The sequence below is a fragment of the Tenrec ecaudatus genome, chromosome 10, assembly GCF_050624435.1.
Source record: "Tenrec ecaudatus isolate mTenEca1 chromosome 10, mTenEca1.hap1, whole genome shotgun sequence".
NCBI lineage: Eukaryota > Metazoa > Chordata > Mammalia > Afrosoricida > Tenrecidae > Tenrec > Tenrec ecaudatus.
In genome coordinates this window covers 29,060,932-29,080,817 of record NC_134539.1, presented here as the reverse complement: position 1 = coordinate 29,080,817, position 19,886 = coordinate 29,060,932, and positions in this window count along the sequence as shown.

Sequence of the window (19,886 nt, the reverse complement as noted above, 5' to 3'; positions counted from 1 at the left end):
TTTCATAGTATGTATTTGTGAATTGTTTCTTCACACTATTTCGCATTATTCTATTGGAAAACTGTTCTAAAGTGCCTCCCTTTGAACGATTGTCTATTTGAAGTAGTCTTTTCTTTATTAACACCAAAGCTACAAAAACATAGCTGGACAAAGATGGGTGGGAACCACATTCTCCTCACAGCATTGCAGTGTCTCTTGTCTCCTGAATGATTTAATGTAGAATATTGAGGTCAAGCTGCCATATTTTTCTTACATTAGTAATATATATAGTAATCATTTCTATCATTAGTAATATATATAGTAATCACTCTTTGCTGGTAAATGTTAACATTTGACTAGAATTAATATATTTGTATATCTCTTCATCAATTTTACATGACATAGATGGACACAAAATTATTTACAGACATATATACAAGGGGTACCCCCCTACACACAGACACACAAAGGGAGGGGTGGGGCTTTCATTGTATGAGTTTTTTTCCAAAGGTAAACATCAAGCAACTTTCTCTGAGTTAGTGCACCCAGTGGCATTACCTGGGAAGGTTCTCTCTGATCACAGTGAATTTTTTTCATGAAAGCAATTTCCCTCAAACCTTGTTTTCTTTGATGGCTGATTCAAGAGAACAACGTGCAGCTGTGAAATTTTGTATCTCATTCAGGAAAAATGCTGCAGAAACTGTTGTGAGGTTGAACACAGCTTACAAGGACAGCGCTATGGGAAAAACTCAAATGTATGAGTGTTTTCCTCATTTCAAAAATGCTGTCGTAGGATGATAAACTTCATTCTGGATGTCTGTCAACTTCCTGAATGGAAAAAATGTCGACACAGAGAATTTGGAGCTTGTTCCACCAGGTCAGACTGTTAAGCAAGCTTTCTATTTAGAGGTTCTGAAAAGATTGCACAATAGTGCGACAAAAAAGGCCTCACATGTGGCAGCCAGGGGACTGGTTTGCCACCATGCCAACGCACCTGCTCACGCAGCCATCTCAGTCCTCTAGTTTTGGGCAAACATCCCCACCCCCCAAAATCCCGAAACAGCATGCCTTTCTTGCCCCCAGGCCTTACTCACTTGACCCTGCTCTGTGTGACTCCTGGTTCTCTTCATGAATGAAGAGAAACTTGAAAGGTGACATAGAAGAGGTGAAGAGAAAAAAAGAGGGAGGTGCTGTCAGCCGTCCAAGTTTGAAAAATGTTTCCAAGAATAGAATCGCAGATTTAACAAATGTTTTAAGAGGAGTGTACTTTGAAATTGGTAAGGTTGTTTTGTTAAAAAAATGCATAGCGTTGAAAAAAAATAATTCACTTTGGCGGGGGATATTCATGTATTTTAATTTAGGACTTTCTCAGTTTTACAATTTTTCATCTATGTTAATCATTCAGATAAAACCATCCATTATCAATTGATTCCTACAATGTGTTCATATAGTTACTTCATGCTACTTCATCATTTATGACATGTTTTCCAATCTATTATTAAATACATTTTTTCTTACCTATAACGCTAAATCATGAGTCCCAGAGATTTATCAGTATAGTGGGGACAAGATTGTGAACAGATAAAACACCATTAGTCTTTCTAACTTTCATGTCCAGATCTTCAGTCTCGCTTCTCTATTCTTTTTATATATATATATTAGGTAGTCTAGCTTAGGGGCTGGGGCGTCCATTCCTCATGGCCAGAGGTCTGAGCTACCAGCACATGGAGTAGTCCACTGCGTATGCTCAGAGGTTCAGGTGTCCTGCCAGGAAGGGAGGTACACCTGGGTGGGAGCTGCACCTGGATTGGCCCACGTAGACCAGGTGAATTCCATTCAGTCAATGGGGTCGACTAGAGTTGTCCACCATGCCTCCCCGCGGAATAATTGAAAAGGCAGGAGCCCAGAGCTGACTGCGTGACTTTTTCAGCAGCTTCTAGGGAGTCTGCAAGTTCGTGAGGAGCCCTGCGGGTGCCTGTGTAAACCTGAAATTTCTAACTCTCATAAAACTCACTTAGAACACAAACCAGGTTTTGCCGTGAATTCTTTCTCATGCAAAGCCAAGGACCGAGGTATATCTGTCCCTGGAGAGATCTAACATTAATGTGTGTGTATATATATATATATATATATATATACATATGTAATATATTATATATATACACATATGTAATATATTATATATATACATTTATAATGAATATTTTTCTGAACATTTTTTCAAGAGACTATGGAACAGAAGCCATATTCTTATATTATTTTCTGCTCTGAGTGCAATTTTGTTCACCATTAAAATATTGTTATATTTTAATATGCAAAATTTTATTTATCCTTTTAGCTTATATTTCATTATAATTTTCTCTGTAGCCTACTTCAAGGCAACATATATTAAAAATCTTGCTACAGGGTACGTCTTTGACACATGGATAGCTCTAAAAGCTAGCAAAAATTGTAAATAAAAGTAATTTTAGGAAATATTGTTAAAACTGGGCCTGAAGAAATAGTACAAATTAGACTTCAGTCCCAAATACACTGACCAAAAATTAATGTCTTTGTGATATAAAAAAGACATAGATTGCAAAAATAATCACCTCTGAGATGACACAGTGCATGACAATGTGACGCTGATGAAGAGAAACACCTTAATCCTATCATTGTTTTTGCTCACTGCTCAAATAAAATACCATGTGGATTTTTTTAATTAATAATTTTATTGGGAACCTCTTACAAATCTTATACCAATCCATCATTCAATAGTGTTAAGCATCCTTGTACACATGTTGTCATCAACATTTCCAAAACAATTTATTTCTACTTGAACCCTTGCTATCAGCTCCTCTTTTTTTCCCCCTCCTTCCCTAACCCTCCCACCCTCATGATACAATTTGGATTTAGAGTGCTAGAAAAGAGATTGTAAAACATTTATAAAGTTTACACTGGATAAAGGGTTTTTTAAAAACTTCTTTTAAAACTATTTCTTTAAGTGAACATGCCTTCCCGATCCTAGAATTGAAAACCCTTACAGTTCTTGCTGTGAGTCTACCTTGACTAGTGGCATTCCCCTTTGTTCATGGGTAGAGCTCTTTTACTGGGTTGGGGCTGTAATCCTTGCAAACAGAAATCACCAGACGTTTTCCTCCATGTTACCATTGAGCACAGCCACTTGTGCTATCTAAAGACCTGTAAGTACAGTTGCAAGATTGACCCTAAAGGTCACTACACCGGAACCATGATGTTCACTCACAGGTTCTGATTGTCCGTGAAAGCGTGCTCCAGACGTGAAGCATGGAAACAATTATTGAATTATTTCATAGACTGATACACCACAGAAGCAGTAGTCTTTAGACCCCTGGGACTAGATGGTGCCTGGCTGTCACTATTAACTGTTCTGCAAAAGATTACGTTAGAAGGTTCTAGAGAGAGTGTGAGGAAAATATGGAACGGAATCCAATATTAGAAAATTAACCAGGCTAATTGGTTGGATAGAGACAGTTGAATAGAGATGTGTGGGACTCTCAAAACTATAGCCCTTAGGTACCCTTAATGTCTGGAACTTAGCTCATCCCCATGTTAGAATAATCAACCCTTTGGGACATAGATAGAGAGATAGATCAACAGATAAGCAGCATTTACTCCCAAATAGAAGATTTGGAAAGAAGGAGAAGCAGAAACAGAAAACACTGGGAGGAGGTGGGATAAGCTGTGGTACACTGAGGATTAAAATATGTATAAATCATTTAATGTGAAATATAATCTGCCCTGTAACTGTTATCCTTTGTCACAATGAAAGTAAATATACGTTTTAAATCAAAGAGAAATAGATGTAAAATGTAGAATCACTATCCTTATTTCTCAGGATCATGCCAGCAGTACTTCTTCCCAAACAGTCCCCCTCACCCCTACCCCATGCCCCTGGAGGACAGCATGCTTAGTACAGCAGAGGGTCAGCACACACCCACACAAAAAGGAGGAAGTCCTTTATTGAAATGCATGACACAGTGGCTAAAGAATAGATTTCAACATAGCAGTGATCGGGAAGTTGGCATGGGACTGGGCAGTGTCCTTAGGGCTGCTATGAATGGAGACACAGAGCCCCAAGCAGGAGGAGCCCTGGAGGCACCATGACTTAGTTCTTGACTGCTAACCAAAGTACTGAAGCACCCCACAAGTTTCTCCCGATAGAAAGATGTGAAAATCTGCCTCTGTAAGGAAGCCTTGGGGCCCTCCTGGGGCAGTGCTCCTCTGCTCTGCAGGGGTGCTGGGAGTTGCAATGGGGACTGCAGCTATAGGTTTGAATTGTTTTTAAGGCTGAGAGATTTGAATCCAAGGACTGCTCTTTGGGAGAAATATGTGACACTCTGCTTTCATGAAGATTACAGCCTTGAAAAACCCCATGAGGAAAGTCTACTCCATCCTTTAGAGTCACTGTGAGCCAAAACTGACTCAAAAGTGATGGGCTTATATGGGGAGGTTAAGATGGTTAGACAATTCAGGAAGGGAGCACAATTATCCGGTCATGATAATACAGTTGGTTTGGCACTGGTAGTAAGAGGTAAAGGAAGTATACAGATTCAATATTCTCTAGGTCAGCGCTCATGCAACTTTCTGCTTCACCATCACCTAGGGACACAGGGTGAAAATGGATCATAGGGAACAGGAGCACCAGGTCACCAGAGCAAGGCAAGAGAAGTCGAAAAGACCTTCAATGCTTGGTCTCCAGAATGACACAGGTACTTCAGTTATCTGCCAAGGAACAAAATAATTACAAAGTTCTACCTAAGTAGAAGGAAACTGCTGCATTTGAGTTATGGTGTTGGGGAAAATATTGAATATACCAAATGATATTCTAGTACCTGAAAAATATTAATGCTGTGAATTTCAAGAAGAACAAACCCATCTGTCTTGGAAGAAGAATGCACCGAAGAAACAAGGATGGAGTATGACATAACTTTCTCTCATGCACTTTGTACATTTTCAGAGGGATTCATTCCAGAGAATGACATCCCACAGGGAAAAAGAGGAAGCCCATCAAGGAGGTGGTTTAGCAGACTCCGCAGCAATGGCCTCAAATGTAAGAGTTGTTCATGGTAGCAGGGATCCAGGAAGGCTTTCATTCTGTCTCACGTGGGATTGCTATGGATCAGAACCAACTTGCTGGCACCTAATAACAAGAATACTTGTTGCTGTTGTTGTTGTTGTTGTCAGGTGCCGTGGTCCTGACTCCTAGTGACACGATGCACAGCAGAATGAAATACTGTCTGGTCCTGTGCTGTCCTCACAGTGGTGCTGGAGCCCATTGCTGCAGCCACTGTGTCAGTCCATCTTGTGAGGGCCTTCCTCTTTTTCTCTGCTCCTGTTTGTCACCAAGCTTGGTGTCCTTCTCCAGGACTGGTCTCTGCTGAAAACAGGGTATTAGAAAATACTAAAGAGCACCTAGATATTTTGAGAGCCGGCACCTTCTTCTGCCACATAATCCAACTCAGATTGCTAACTGGAAAGCATTTCTCTACCTTGTCAGTGGTTTCGGAGCTCTTTAATTGGAACACAACTAGCTATTATACTCAGAGAGCTGAATTCCTAATACATGTTTTTCAGCTATGCATAAAAGAATATTTATGCTTTAGGATTCAAATGATATTCTAATACCTGAAAAAAATGAATGCTGTGAAAGAAAATCTTGTTTTTAAGTAATCCAAAGGTATTATGCAATTATGTAATTAGCACAATAAATTTAATTATGTAAATTGCACAATATATAATCATTCCATTAGCATAATATAATAATTGTGCAATTATCTCCATATATCTGTGATAGTTATTGTCCATATCAAAAATACATATGCTTGCTTGCTCTTCTTAAAATATAAAATATTTCCCTTTTTTCCACCGATGGGTATATGAATTGATTTCACCACCATTTTGTTTTCTTTCTTTCTATTTTAACCAATTTCTTATATGGCATGTTAAGAATCTATTACTCCTTTTGAAACAATAAAATAAACATTATAGATGTTGATTTTGACAAGAATATGAAGCAAAGATGAAGGTAATTTTTGTAGCAGTTCTTGATTAAAAATATCATGTCATGTTAACATATTAAAATAAATAATATATGCATTTTATATTGCTACCCATACATATAAAATTGTATAATTAATTTAAAAATTGAAAAACCTCACTATTTGAAATTTAAATATTCAGCATCTGTGATGTTACTTTTAAGTGAAAACCTGCAAAGATCAATGGTTCTGGGATAGTGACTCATAAAAATAGAGCAAGAAATATGAGGAAGTTTTATAGAGACCTTATCAAATTCCATGATAATGATAAAAATCCACATGACAAATGATTCATCCTACAGAGAATTATACTGCACACCCCCTCTCGAGGGGGCAGATACCAGGATCATAGGTGAGGAGATAGAAGGGGTGGTGGAAGATATGTATAAATTACAGTAAGTAATATATTAAGGGTTTGTGGGGTGGCAGGGCAGGGGAGAGAGGGTAAAAAGAGGAACTGATATCACGGGGCTAGGGAAGAAAAGTAATATTTTGACATTGTTTGTGGCATATTTGTGCATATCCGCTTAATATAATGGATGCATGGATTGTTATATACTATATGTAAGAGCCTCCAATAAAACGATTGATTCATAAACAAAGAAAACAAAACATTGCAGACTGACAATAGAAAGACAAATGATACATGACAAGTTTGGCTAACTCGTTGCTTTTAGCTTATCATCTTATCTATTTTTAGTAGAGGGAAATTGAAAATATGTCCTCTTTTTGTATTTGTCCCTCTTTATGTAAAATGGACAAAATATGAATTCTAGCTACTCATTATCAATTAAAAATAGAGATTTCTTTTTTATCTTAGAAGGGACTAAAGAAAAGCTAATAGTTTCTAAGCAACTGAGGTTGGTTAAGTAAGCAAGGAGCCCTGGCAATGTAGTGACTATGCGCCTGCGCTGTGGTACACAAGGTCAGTGGACCGAAACCACCAGAACTGGACTTCCGGCCCCATAGAGAATTTCAGTCTCAGAGACTCAGGGGAGCAGTTCTTCTAAAGGGTATCTATAAGTTACCATGCCTTTGCAGATGGAACAGAATAACAATTAGGCAGCTACAAATTCTATCGGCCACCGTTGGTAGCTAACTTCACCACGCCTCTATTATTTTCTGGAATTACTTCAGGAAGGACAATGCACTGCCTTCATCACTGGTTAGATATTAGTACTTGGATATCATTTTTGAAGGAAGAAGTACCAAGAGACACATGAAAATAAAAAGAACTAAAGGTTATTAAGAAAACTGATTATTAGACAATTTTATCAACAACATAATCAAAGGTATCCTGAAACGTAATGTGTAGTAAAAGACTACTTAAAACTTACTTTAATGAAATTTAAATCTACAATTAAAAGTAATGCTTTCCTTTCTTGTTAATTGTGAGCATATTGTAGACTAGAATAGCAGTTTTTGAAATTAAATAAGTACTTTAAATATGCTTATAAAATATATTTCTTAAAAGCCCTGACAGAATTAATTTTGCCTGTAAATTTTTTCCCACTTTCTCTCTTTTCTTTCCTTTTTGGTTTCCCAATAATTTATTCCAAGTTCTGGTCTAGTTACCTTTATTTTTTTCACATCCTTTTTCTTCTCAAAAATTTAACAATTGATATTAAAATGATATTAAAACTCATTAATCTTCCACTCTTTTATCCCCATATTTCTGTTATTATTGTTCTTTTCTCCTATGTACTTTTCCAGAATAAAAGCAGCTTCTCTCTCTCTCTCTCTCTCTCTCTCATCAGAGATAAACCATTTCAACAGATTCTCAACATTTCCAAAATTCAGTAACACTACCTTACTTTCCTCTGATTCCTACTTCATTTTAAAATACTTCCTAAACTAAATGGAACATTTGCTTTATGTAGTGTGCTAATATCCATTGACTGTTCACACCTATCTTTTAGCTTTGTGTTAAATATAATTTTTTCAGGCATGTGGAAACCAAACTACTTATAGTATCATGATGTTTGGCAACAACTGTTATAAATGGGTCAGTTTTGTGATATGGAACCTTCAGAATAGTTTCATATCAACGAGGTCTGTGTTAAGTGATATACACACTGTGATGATATTTAATGCATCCTCTTGACATTATGTAATATCTTTGGACTGAACTCTCTGATATAGTAGCCACTTAACACACGTGACTACTTATGTTTAAATTTGACTTAACACTAAATGAAACGCAATATTCAATGGCGGAGTCTCTCTAACCCTATTTTTTATCTACATTTTTAATTGTTTTATTAGGGGCTCATACAACTCTTATCAAAATTCATACATACATCAATTGTGTAAAGCACACTTTTTATATTCATTGCCTTCATCATTCTCAAAACATTTGCTCTCCACCTAAGCCCCTGGCATTAGCTTCTCATTTTTACCCTCTCTCCCTACTCCCCCACCCTCATGAAACTTTGATAATCTATAAATTATTATTTTGTCATATGTGGCCCTGTCCAATGTCTCCCTTCACCCACTTTTCTGTAGTCCATCCCCCCATGGAGGAGGTCACATGTAGATCCTTGTAATCGGTTCCACCTTTCAAACTCACCCCCCCCCCAGTATCCCCACTAACACCACTGGTCCTGAAGGGATCATCCGCTCTGGATTCCCTGAATTTCCAGTTCCTATCTGTATCTGTGTACATACTCTGGTTTAGCCAGACTTGCTTGGTTTTGCTCTGTCTTGTTTTTGTGCATGTTATTATCTCCGCAGGTCTGTCTAAATAAGATAGGCTGGATGAACAATCTGGAGGAGAAAACAATGGAACCAACAGTTCCAGGGGAACATGGGGCGGGGGGAGGTAGTGGTGTTAACACACCAAAGGACAAGTGATCCAAATCAGTGGTGAGGAGGGTGTGGGAGGCCTGGTAGGGCATGGTCAAGGGTAATGTAACCAAAAGGAATTGTTGAAACCCTGGTGGGGACTGAACATGATAGTGGGACAGGAGGAAAGTAAAAGGAAATAGAGGAGAGAGCTGGGAGGCAAAGGGCATTTATAGAGGTCTAGATCAAGACATGTACATATGCCAATATATTTATATATGAGGATGGGAAATAGAACTATGTGCATATATTTATAGGTTTAGTATTAAGATAGCAGGAGGACATTGGGCCTCCACTCAAGTACTCCCTCAATGCAAGAATACTTTCTTCTATTAAATTGGCATTCTATGATGCTCACCTTCCCGACACAACCACTGAAGACAAAGCAGGTGAATAAACAAACGTGGTGAAGAAAGCTGATGGTGCCCAGCTAACAAAAGATATAGCATCTGGAGTCTTAAAGTCTTGAAGGTAAACAAGCAGCCATCTAGCTCAGAAGCACCAAGCCCACAAGAAAGAAGCACACGACCCTGTGTGATCAGGAGGTGCCAAAGGGGTTAGTTATCAGTCATCAAAGAGCAAAAATCATAGCCTGTGGGCTCATCTCCATGATACGATCACCAAAGACAAATGGGTGCATAAGCAAATGTGGTGAAGAAAGCTGATGTTGCCCGGCTATCAAAGGATATAGTGTCTGGGGTCTTAAAGGCTTGAAGGTAAAAAAAAAAAATGTCCATCTAGTTCAGAAGCAACAAAGCCCACATGGAAAAAGCACATCAGCTTATGTGATCACGAGGTGTCGAAGGGATCAGTTATCACAGCAAAAAATTCACATCATTGTGTATGATAGGGGAGTGTGGAGTGGAGGCTCAAAGCCCATTTACAGGCCACTGGACATCCCCTTACAGAAGGGTCTTGGGGAGGAGATGAGCCAGTCAGGGTGCGATGTAGCAACGATGAAACATATAACTTTCCTCTAATTCTTAAATGCCCACACCCCCAACCACCACTATTATGATCCCAATTCTCCCTCACTGACCCTATTTTATCGCTCAGTGATCATGTGTGGCCAGGGGTTCCTGATCTTATAGAAACACAGGACATTTCTATTATGACAGAAAGTTTGATTCCACTGTACAGTCTTAGAAATAAAGTTGACACTTGAGTTATTGATATATAATTGGTTATCTGCATTTAAAAAAGATTTCCTAACCACAAACTTCTTAGAAAAATAAGCTTTCTCATGTATTTGGAATTTTCAAGTACTATGTACAGTTCTCTTTCCCTTCTGTCCTACTGAGTGACAAGATTTATGATGAACATCTATACATTTCATAGCTATTTAACTCAATTCATGAAATGTTAGCAGTTCTTCTGAGAAGGCAATTCTAGCAGCATCTAATATCAAAATCACTGTCATATCCTCACTATTTTCTACATTTCCTTGTGCAACCATCTATACTGCTCTTGTTCTCACAGTTAGGTGCCATCTCATCAGTTCCAAACTACGGTGATCCCAGGCCCAACAGTATGGAACACCGTATGGTCCTCCGCCATCCTTTCAATGATTCCTCTGCCGGAGCCCATTGTTGCAGCCACCATCTCAAGCCCTCTTATTGAGACTCTCCCTCTGTTTCACTACCCCTCCATTTCCCTGCCCTTCTCCAGGAACTGGGCACTCCTAACAACAGGTCCAAAGGATATAAGTAAAGTCTTGCCATCCTTGCCCCTAAGGAGCGCTTGGATCATCCTTGTTCTAAGACAGACCCACGGCACTTTCAATCTTTGTCTCCAGTGCCTTGATTCAAATGCATTGAGTCTTCATCAGTGTTCCTTGTTCAATGTCCGCCTTTTACAGCCATATGAGCCATTTTAAATACCACGGCTTGGGTCAGGCACACCTTAGTCCACAAAGTATCATCCTTGTTATTCACTGCTCTAAAGAGATCTTGTATCCCTGATCTCTTGATTGCTGCTTTCATAAGCATTGATTATGGAGCCAAGTAGGGCAAAATTCTTGACAACTGTCAGCTTTTCTCCATTTAGCATGATGCTACCTGTTTAGGTCTTTTTTTACATTGAGTCCTTATCTATACCGAAAGCTAAAATCCATGATCTTCTTCAGCAAGTGCTTCAAGTCCTCCTCACTTTTAGCAAGCAAAGGTTGAGCCACCTCAGATTTGTTACTAAGCCTTCCCTTCCATCTTAATGCTACATTCTTCTTCATAAAATCCAGATTCTCTGCTTATAGGCTCAGGATACAGATTGAACAAGTCTGCGAATAGGACATAACTTTGTTGTACACCATTCCTGGTAATAAGCTATGAAGTATTTTCTTGTACTTTTCACGCAACTGCCTCTTGTTCCATAAACAAGCTCCGAATGAACACAACGAAGTGTTCTAGAATTCTCATGTTTATCAAGTTTAGCCACAGTTTATTATGGTCTGCACCATCAAATGCCTTTCACAGTCAATAAAACACAAGTCAACATCTTCCTTGTAGCCTATGCTTTGAGCAAAGATCCATCTGATATCAGATATGATATCTCTTCTGAATCCAGCCTGAACTCTGGCAGTTCCCTGTCAATGTACTCCTGCAATCACTGTTGGATGATCTACAGCAAAATTTTACTTGCATGTGATGTCAATGAGATTGCTCTGTAATTTGAGTAATAGCCATAACTATGGACCTCCTCTAGTCAGTTGGCCAAGTAGCTGCCTTCCAAATTTCTTAGCTTAAAGAGAATGCTTCCAGGACTTCATCAGTTTTATGAAACATTTCAGTTGGTATTCCATCAACTCCTGGAGTCTTGCTTTTGGCTAATACATTACTTGCAGCTTGAGCATTTTCCTTCAGCACCATTGGTTCTTGTTTATCTGCTATCTCCTGAAATGATGGATTGTCAACTACACAAAGTACTCTCGTTAGTGAGGGTGTTTTGATGTTTAAACTATATTATATGATTGGGAAGTTGTTCTGTTGTATATGAATATTCCTACTGGCAAAGGGACAACGGGAAGAGCCCTGCTAAAGCAGTTACTCATTAGGCTGCTAACTGCAAACTCACAGTGTGAAATCACCAGGCATTCCCAGGAGAAATTGGAAACTTGCTGCTCCTCTAAAGAGTTACAATCTCACAAATCCACAGAGGTAGTTCTACTCTGTTTTGTTGATCCTTAGGAATCAGAATTCACTCCAGAGCGTAAGCTTAGTTTCAGTTTCTGGACAATGACCTTCATTGAAGAGCATCAGAGTATAATAAAAATCTGACAAAAAATGTAAGTACCTTGTGACTTGATAATACAACCAATGAAGCAATCCAATTGGTATGTTGAATTATATTGGCATCATTTATTTAGAAAATCAATGTTAAATATTTAAACATGAAGTGGCCTTTTCAATTCATTAAATATTTCTTGAATCTTCCTTAGTTTTACTTCTGATAGATGGTGATGACACAGACAGTTCTATTGCATTTATATTCTAGTAGTTTCCTTTCTAGGTAACTTCATCCTGCCATTGTGTGATAAAGTATTATTTTATTTGATCATTCAGATACAATTGAAATAAATTATCTTGAATAATTTTAGTTTTATTTTATTTACCTAGGAGATGAAAGATACTTCAGAGAAAAACCTAAGCTATTAGCACCCCTTTTTCTACGTAAGGACTCTTTAACTGCCTTATTTTATTTAAGCAACAAAAAGTTGTAAATATATAAATATAACTGTAAAATATTTGTAAAGCATCTATCTTAGCAATTATTTATCAATATTTATTTCATTGTATAAATTAATTTATTTCTAACAGTTTAAAATATATTACAAATATGCTTCTTCATTATTTGGAAATAGCACACAATTATTTTCCTTTCCCTAAAACAAACAAACAAACAAACATATTTATCATGCTAGTCTGCTATATACCTGCCTTCTCTTGTCCTTCTCTCTAATACATCCCTCCCAGTCTCTAGTGTTCTCTGGTTGCCCCATATGCCTCGCCACTTGAAGGCAGTAAAAGAAGAAAAAAACAACCACAAAAACCCCATACCCTCTCTCATTAAATGTATTCTGCCTCATAGGGACCCAATTGATGAAAGCAAAACTGCATGGTCTGCTATATTAGGTAACGATTACAAAGATCCCTGTTCTGGTCCACACTCCGGTCTCTTAGGCAATGATTACAAAGGCTCAGGCCATGACTCTTCCTCTTGTCGTGTAGCACCCCCTTTTGGTTCTATTAACATCTGGTGTTCCTCTAGGATTAGTTTCCCAAAACGTTTGTGCTATAACTGAGAATGCAGGGTAAGATGTAGGTATTGCTCCACAGCTGTGCTGCATCATTTCAGCGGCACCCAGGGGGCTCGCTGCCTACTTCGGGAACTACTGCTTTCTGCATATAGATGTACAGGAGCTTCCTGCTGCTACTAGATTTTAGGTTTCGCTTCAGTTCTTCTATCATATAAAATCCATTTTCATGTGAACGATTGCCCCATACTAACATACTTTTAATACTTTCTGTCTTCTTTCCTGAACTGTTTATGACATATTTAATCAAAATCTATGCTGTGTAAAAAATAAATAAAGTAGTATTTAGTTTAAATGCAGAAAATGGAACTTTTGTTAGCACTGACATTATCATTTACTACCAAATGTTGTTTAAAATAGATAAATACTATTTGTTAATATATTTTTTACAAAATATGTATCTGTGAATATAGTCCTTGTGTCTATTTTTAAAAGACATATTATTTGAAAGCAGATGTATTAATTCTAAGAAATTTTTAAGATAATTTAATCTGGTTTCTTCGAAGAGAGATGTTTGAAATATACTATATCTTGAAATGAACAATCCTTTGCGATTCTTGTGATTTCGTACTATAATTTCGTGCCCAAGAGCCCTGGTAAGAGTTTTCCAGGGAAAGACACATTCCCATATAATGATTCTTCTAGTCTAAGAGTTTCAATGGTCGAGTAAGTTTATGAAAGGCAAATACATGTATACATCTCTTGGGTATTAATAATAGATTAGTAAAAGGTAATTTTAAAACCTTTTTATTGTGAATTGGATGAAGATTTAAAGAAGAGATATCTCTCCATTCAATATTCATATGCAGTTTGTTTCATCTCACTGAATATAATCCCTACAATATTATGTCATTTATGCCATTTCCTACATGCATCTTGATTCCATTTTCCTTCTGAACGTTGTCCTTGATAAATGCTGCCCTTTGTGTCAGATGTCTTATTCTAAGGTATGCATTCCTTCCTAGTGGTATTGTTCCTCTTACAGATCTGTCGTTGGCTGAAAACAGTCTCAGGGGGAGTCTTTTCCAGACCTGAAGGATGAGTAAGGGTCATACGCTAATGGCTTCCAAGAGTCTCTATCTGATCAGTAAGGCTAGTCATTTTTATAAATTTCAGTTGTGTTCCACACCTTTTCCCTCATTCTGTTTAGGACGTCAAAGCAGTATCTCTTTCAGAGTAATTGGTAGTTCTGACTGCCCACCATCTAGTTGTTCTGGTCTCAGGGTCTCAGAGACTGATGTTTGAGTGGGCCATTGTTTAGAACTGTTTTCATATATTTTCAATTTTCCTCACTTTTCTTCAGATGGGGCATGTCTAATAGTTACATCCTATATGGTCACTCGTGACCTCCTAAGACCCCAGTCACCACTGACCAACGGAGGACATAGAACATTGTCTTTGTGAACTGTGTCATATCTCTGACCTCATGTCCCAGGACACAGTGATCTGAAGCCCTCATGCTCAGCAACTTGTCCTCTTAATCAATCTGGTTTTGTCTGAGGAATTTATCATGAGCTCTATCCCCTTAAAATGATTCTTTAAAGGCGCAGTCTGGGAAGAGGGAGATAACGGGAGCAACACTCAGGTCAATGGGAAAAGCAGAGCAGACTCCTGGTGATATTTTAAAAAACAGCTTTTCAAAATTTAATTAACAGTTTCATTTGCCTATCATTCAAATATCGTACAATGTAATTGTTCAATTGTCTTAAGAATTGTAAAACTATCAGCAAAATAAATTTCAGAACATTTTCTTCTTTCTTGTACACATTGTTATTAGCTCCGCATCCTGCCTCCAGCCACCAACTTCCCCTGCAAAGTCCACAAAGAACTGTTAGTTCAGTCACTGTCTCTATAGATTTACCTATCCTGCATGTCATATGCAGGAAAAAATACATTTAAAAACTCAACTAACAAAGCGAGGACAAGTTTAAAATGACCGCTTGTTTAAAGACAAGCCTTTAAGATGCCAGACACTATTTTTGTGCTAGTCAAGTACCATCGAGTTTCTTCACAATTTGCTAGAGCACCCATATCCTTAGGGACCTTTTGATGAGGGAGATCAGGGAGCAGGGTCATGCCATAAGAATGATTTGTTCCTAGATTTCAGCATGTTTCCCCAATCCATTCATCTACCTATGAATTTGAATGTCTTGCTTCACCTAAGAGACACATCGTCACTTTATGTTAGATAGCATTATCAAACAGCCACCTTGGATATAGAAATTCTATTGATAGTGTCATTAATTTAGGCAATGGTATAGAATTTAAAACAATGTTGAGAAAATAAAATTATACCAGTATTGGCCAACTATTAAAGGGATTTGTTGCTGAGAACAGATTAAAGTCTTAAGTGATTGGACACTCTTTACACAAACAACGGGGCTTGATGATAGGGGACAGCCCATAGCCACAGCTTACAGGCAGATCCATCACAGCCTTCACCGTGCAGCAGTATGTCTACATCCCAGGAATGGTGACATGATCAAATCCTCCAGCCAGGAAGGCCAGTGGGGAGAGAGAGCAGCTGTTCCTCTTGGTGCATCTCTCACTGTGTCTATTGTTCCAAAGATTCCCGATAAAAATTCCAAACCACGTTCTTTGCCATCAAGTCAATTCCAACTCTTCAAACCCCCACAGAAGAGTGTAGAACAGCCCTCTGGGTTTACAAGCCTCTCCATCTTTATGGGAAGAGAGAGTCCCATCTTTTCCCTCAGAGAGGCTGAGGATTTTAAGCGCTGATATTTCAATTAGTATCCGGACTCAAGACCCACTATGGCACCAGGGTGCCTAAAATTCTTGATAATCCCCAAGAATCGGGTTCTCCACTTGTGTATGGCCTGAGGTTGGCTAAGGCTAGAGAACAACAATTCTCAAAGGGGTGTTTGTGTCTGGTACAGTGTGACTTGATTCTTCCAGCCACAATCTTGTAATCCCTAACAAAGGACAGGGTAAACCAAGAAAATGTGAGGTACATGAAGTCCACCAAGGGGATTGGGTAGCTTGCTACTAATGTAAATAAGGTCCATTGTGCCTTTTGGGCGGATCCATGCAAATAACCTTTAGAGCTTAGTGCCTTCAGGCAAAGTTTTGGTGGTGTTGGTGGTGGTTGTGGTGGTGGTGGTGGGGGGGGGGGGGAGAGGGGTTAATTGACACTTTTAACTTGCCTAAACACAATAGATAGAAGCTGAGGGGCTACAAAGAGGAGAGGCCAAGAGCAAAAAATAAATTGTCAACCCTTGTCCCAGCAGGTCACCCAGTGGAGGGCCTGGGTGTGCCTTCAAACAGCACAGAGAGGAGGCAGCCCTGTGTGGCGAGCTCTCGGGAACCTGGTTTGTAAACTGGTACCTCCCCTAAGCCATCTCATCATCCTCAGTATTGCCTGGGAGTTTTACTTCGCCCTTGCAACAAATTGTCACACCAGTTGGGCAGCAGATATCACTCTGGGCTTGATGATCATGCTGATTGTTTTGCCTTCCTGTGAATGTAGCAGAGGCCAGAGCTCCCTCCACACCATGTTAAAGCAATCAAATGATAGTGAGAAGACTACTTTTAATTCTGCCAAATGCATCTCACAATGATGTTACCCATCCTGAAGGTTGGTACTTTAAAGGGTACCATCTTTAAACTTGTTTGCGAGCCGCAAAGGTGGGACTTGGTCTAAGGAAATAGAATAGGCTACATGCTGGTAGATCAAATATTCCTAATGTCTAAAGTCCTTAGATAGTGGTTCTGGTTGACATGTCTTCCGAATTCATGGCCAATCTTACATAGAGGTGAGCATTGCCCATCTCAGAGTATAAAGGACAAAATAAAATTCACATTTCACTCATGTTAGCCAGTCAGCTTGAGAAATGGTTGAATGTCGAATTCAACCCTGATATCTGCCTAGGACACCATCTGCATTTATCTACTGGGAAGATACACGCTATGCTTCCCACAGCCTGGTGAATATTCCACAGATAAGCAGCCAAAGGGGGCGGGGACAATGTGACTACCATTAACCTTTGAAAGGATATCTAATTTCTTCCTTTGTTTTTTCTTCTTTCCCCTTGAGAATATGGAGGTGGCTATAGTAGCTTCTAATATTTTGACAGTATACAGCACCCGAAGACAAATTAGTTAAATGGTAGTCAATGAAAAATAATTGAGAAAAAACAGAACTTTGATAGAATTTAAGTCTTGAATCAAGGTCAACCTGATTTCAACACACTCCTGGATTTTTTTTAAGTTGTATGACAAATAAATAGTTATTTCTATTAAGGAAAACATTTTTATTTTCTTCAAGTGATCAATAATTTTGACTGCTGAAATAATACATATAATTTTAGTTTCTTTCATCTCATCTTCATCACCTTCATTTCGATTTTTCATTTAACTGCATAGTATATGTGATAGGTAGGTTTATTGTGTCAACACGGCTAATGAACACATGCAGGATTAATTGAAGGGCAGAGAGATAAATGGCTTGGCGGAGCCTCACCTTTCTTATCTCTTGCTCTTTGATGATTGGATCAGTGTGTGGCTGCCTTAGCTTGTTCTCTGCTTCAATTTGCAAACTATACTATCTGTGGGAAACCTAATCCATGGACTGTGTTGCTGTAGTTTGATGTTCTTTGAAGAACTGCTTCGCCATGCAACTGGGGTATAAATTGCTTGAGCTGGGGACTGTCGGACCCTGTCATCTGGTTGACTGTTGGTGACCTGCCTTGCTGTTTGCTGCCTGTGGCCTATAAGATAAATTGCTTGAAGGACCGCCAGTGTATTAGCTGTCTCACGGAAGTGAGTTGCACTGAGCCATTTGCACTGCTTCATAGGTTAATTAGCTGTTCATTTCTTATGTTATCTATATACATGTATGTGTGTAAATATGTAATATATCTATGTATATATAAAATCATTAGTCTCGGGGTTTTTTTTCTCTAGAAAACCCTGACTAACATAATATGTAAGACTCATTTTTGCGTGTTATTGATTACCTTCATAAAACAGGTGCTTTTCTGATTGTATATCCATTAATTTTCAATAATATGTTAATAAAACAACTTTGAATTTATTTTTATACTTTGATGTTGTAGGCCATTATTTATCTGATAAATTATAGAGATAAATCAAGAATAAACATTTACTTCATATTTCATTAGTTTTCTACAGGGATGATGATCACTTAGTGAGATTATGCCTGCATGGGAAAACTCATGAATCATTATAAGCTGATTCTTTGCTTGGTAATTAAAGGCTGACATTAAAATATACTAAATTTATAAAAATACTCTCTCATGGAGATATAGATCACATTTTCACTCATAAAAAAAGAAAAAAGAAAATAATTTCATAGCAATAGATGAATTGGTCAGGTATATGATGTAGCTTCTCATTATACAAGTTAAGAAAAGCATTTTTAATTTTTAAATTCAAAAATAAAATGATGAGACATATGTCCACTACAGTAGCCCTCAGTTAGAAAAAAAATTTGAACTATGAAAAAATCATTTTAAAGGTGATTTGTAATCAAATGATAAGGAAAAATGTACTCAGAGACCTTTATCTAAATTTTAAAAATAACCAAACAAACATGCATAAGGAGTCTGCTTCTGTACATAAACATGCAAATAATTAAATATAATTCCAATTAATCACCTAGGGAGATAACATCAAATAGGATGTCTATACGAAATATAGCAAATATTGATCATTCTAATAGTAAGAGGTACAAGGGGGAATGGTTTCTCTCAGAAACCAGGGAGTTTGGTATCCTTGGATAGGGAAGAGTCTTCTATTTTCAAATGTAAAACAAGGCAACTCAAACTTGCAAAAGATATCAAAAGCAGGAAAGAGGTATTTGCACATTATTTCAGGATTTGTATCAAGCCTGAAAGTTTGGTAAACTTTCACTCGGGTCACAGCCTGATGACATCGACTGGAGGTGTGGCCTAGTTATAAAAGTGACGCTGCAGAGGGCACCCATTTCCTCCTGATCACTGGGATCCTACACCTGCCTTATTGGGACTGAGGTTGGGGTCTACCATTAGGACTGATCTTCTGGGAGCTGTCAATGGCCTGATACAGTCAAATCTGTCTTGCATACACTCAAGTCTTCACCAGTCTGTCATCTTTTCACCTCCTCGTTCATTTTACTGGTTCATTGACCTGCATCTTCATGAGCTGGTAGGGGTCTCCTGTTAGTATCTGATTCACAGACTGGAGTTGGATGGGATTGTCCACTCTGTGGTTATGTGGGTCTCTTTACATATTTGTATTTCTTGAGATAATTAATTTTCTTAAACCTATTGAGGGTCCTGGTTCTGTCTCTCTAGAAAACCCATCCTAACACAAACAACTGAGTAAATACTCAGAGAAGCTGGACTATATGAAGAACATGACATCAGGATTGGAGGAAGAGTTAGTAACAACACACAACATGCAGAAGACGGAATCTTGCTTGCTGAAAATGAGGAGGACTTGAAGCACTTGTTGATGAAGATCAAGGATTGTGACCTTTAATATGGATTACAACTCAGTATAAAGAAAATCATAATCCGCAGAAGTGGAGCAGCAGGGGACTTCATGGTAAATAAAGAAAAGGCAGAATTTGTGAAGGGTTTCATCTTGCTTGGATCCACCATTAATGTTCATGGAAGCAACAGTCAGGAGATCCAGTGACACATTGCTTTGGGCACATTTACTAGACAAAATCT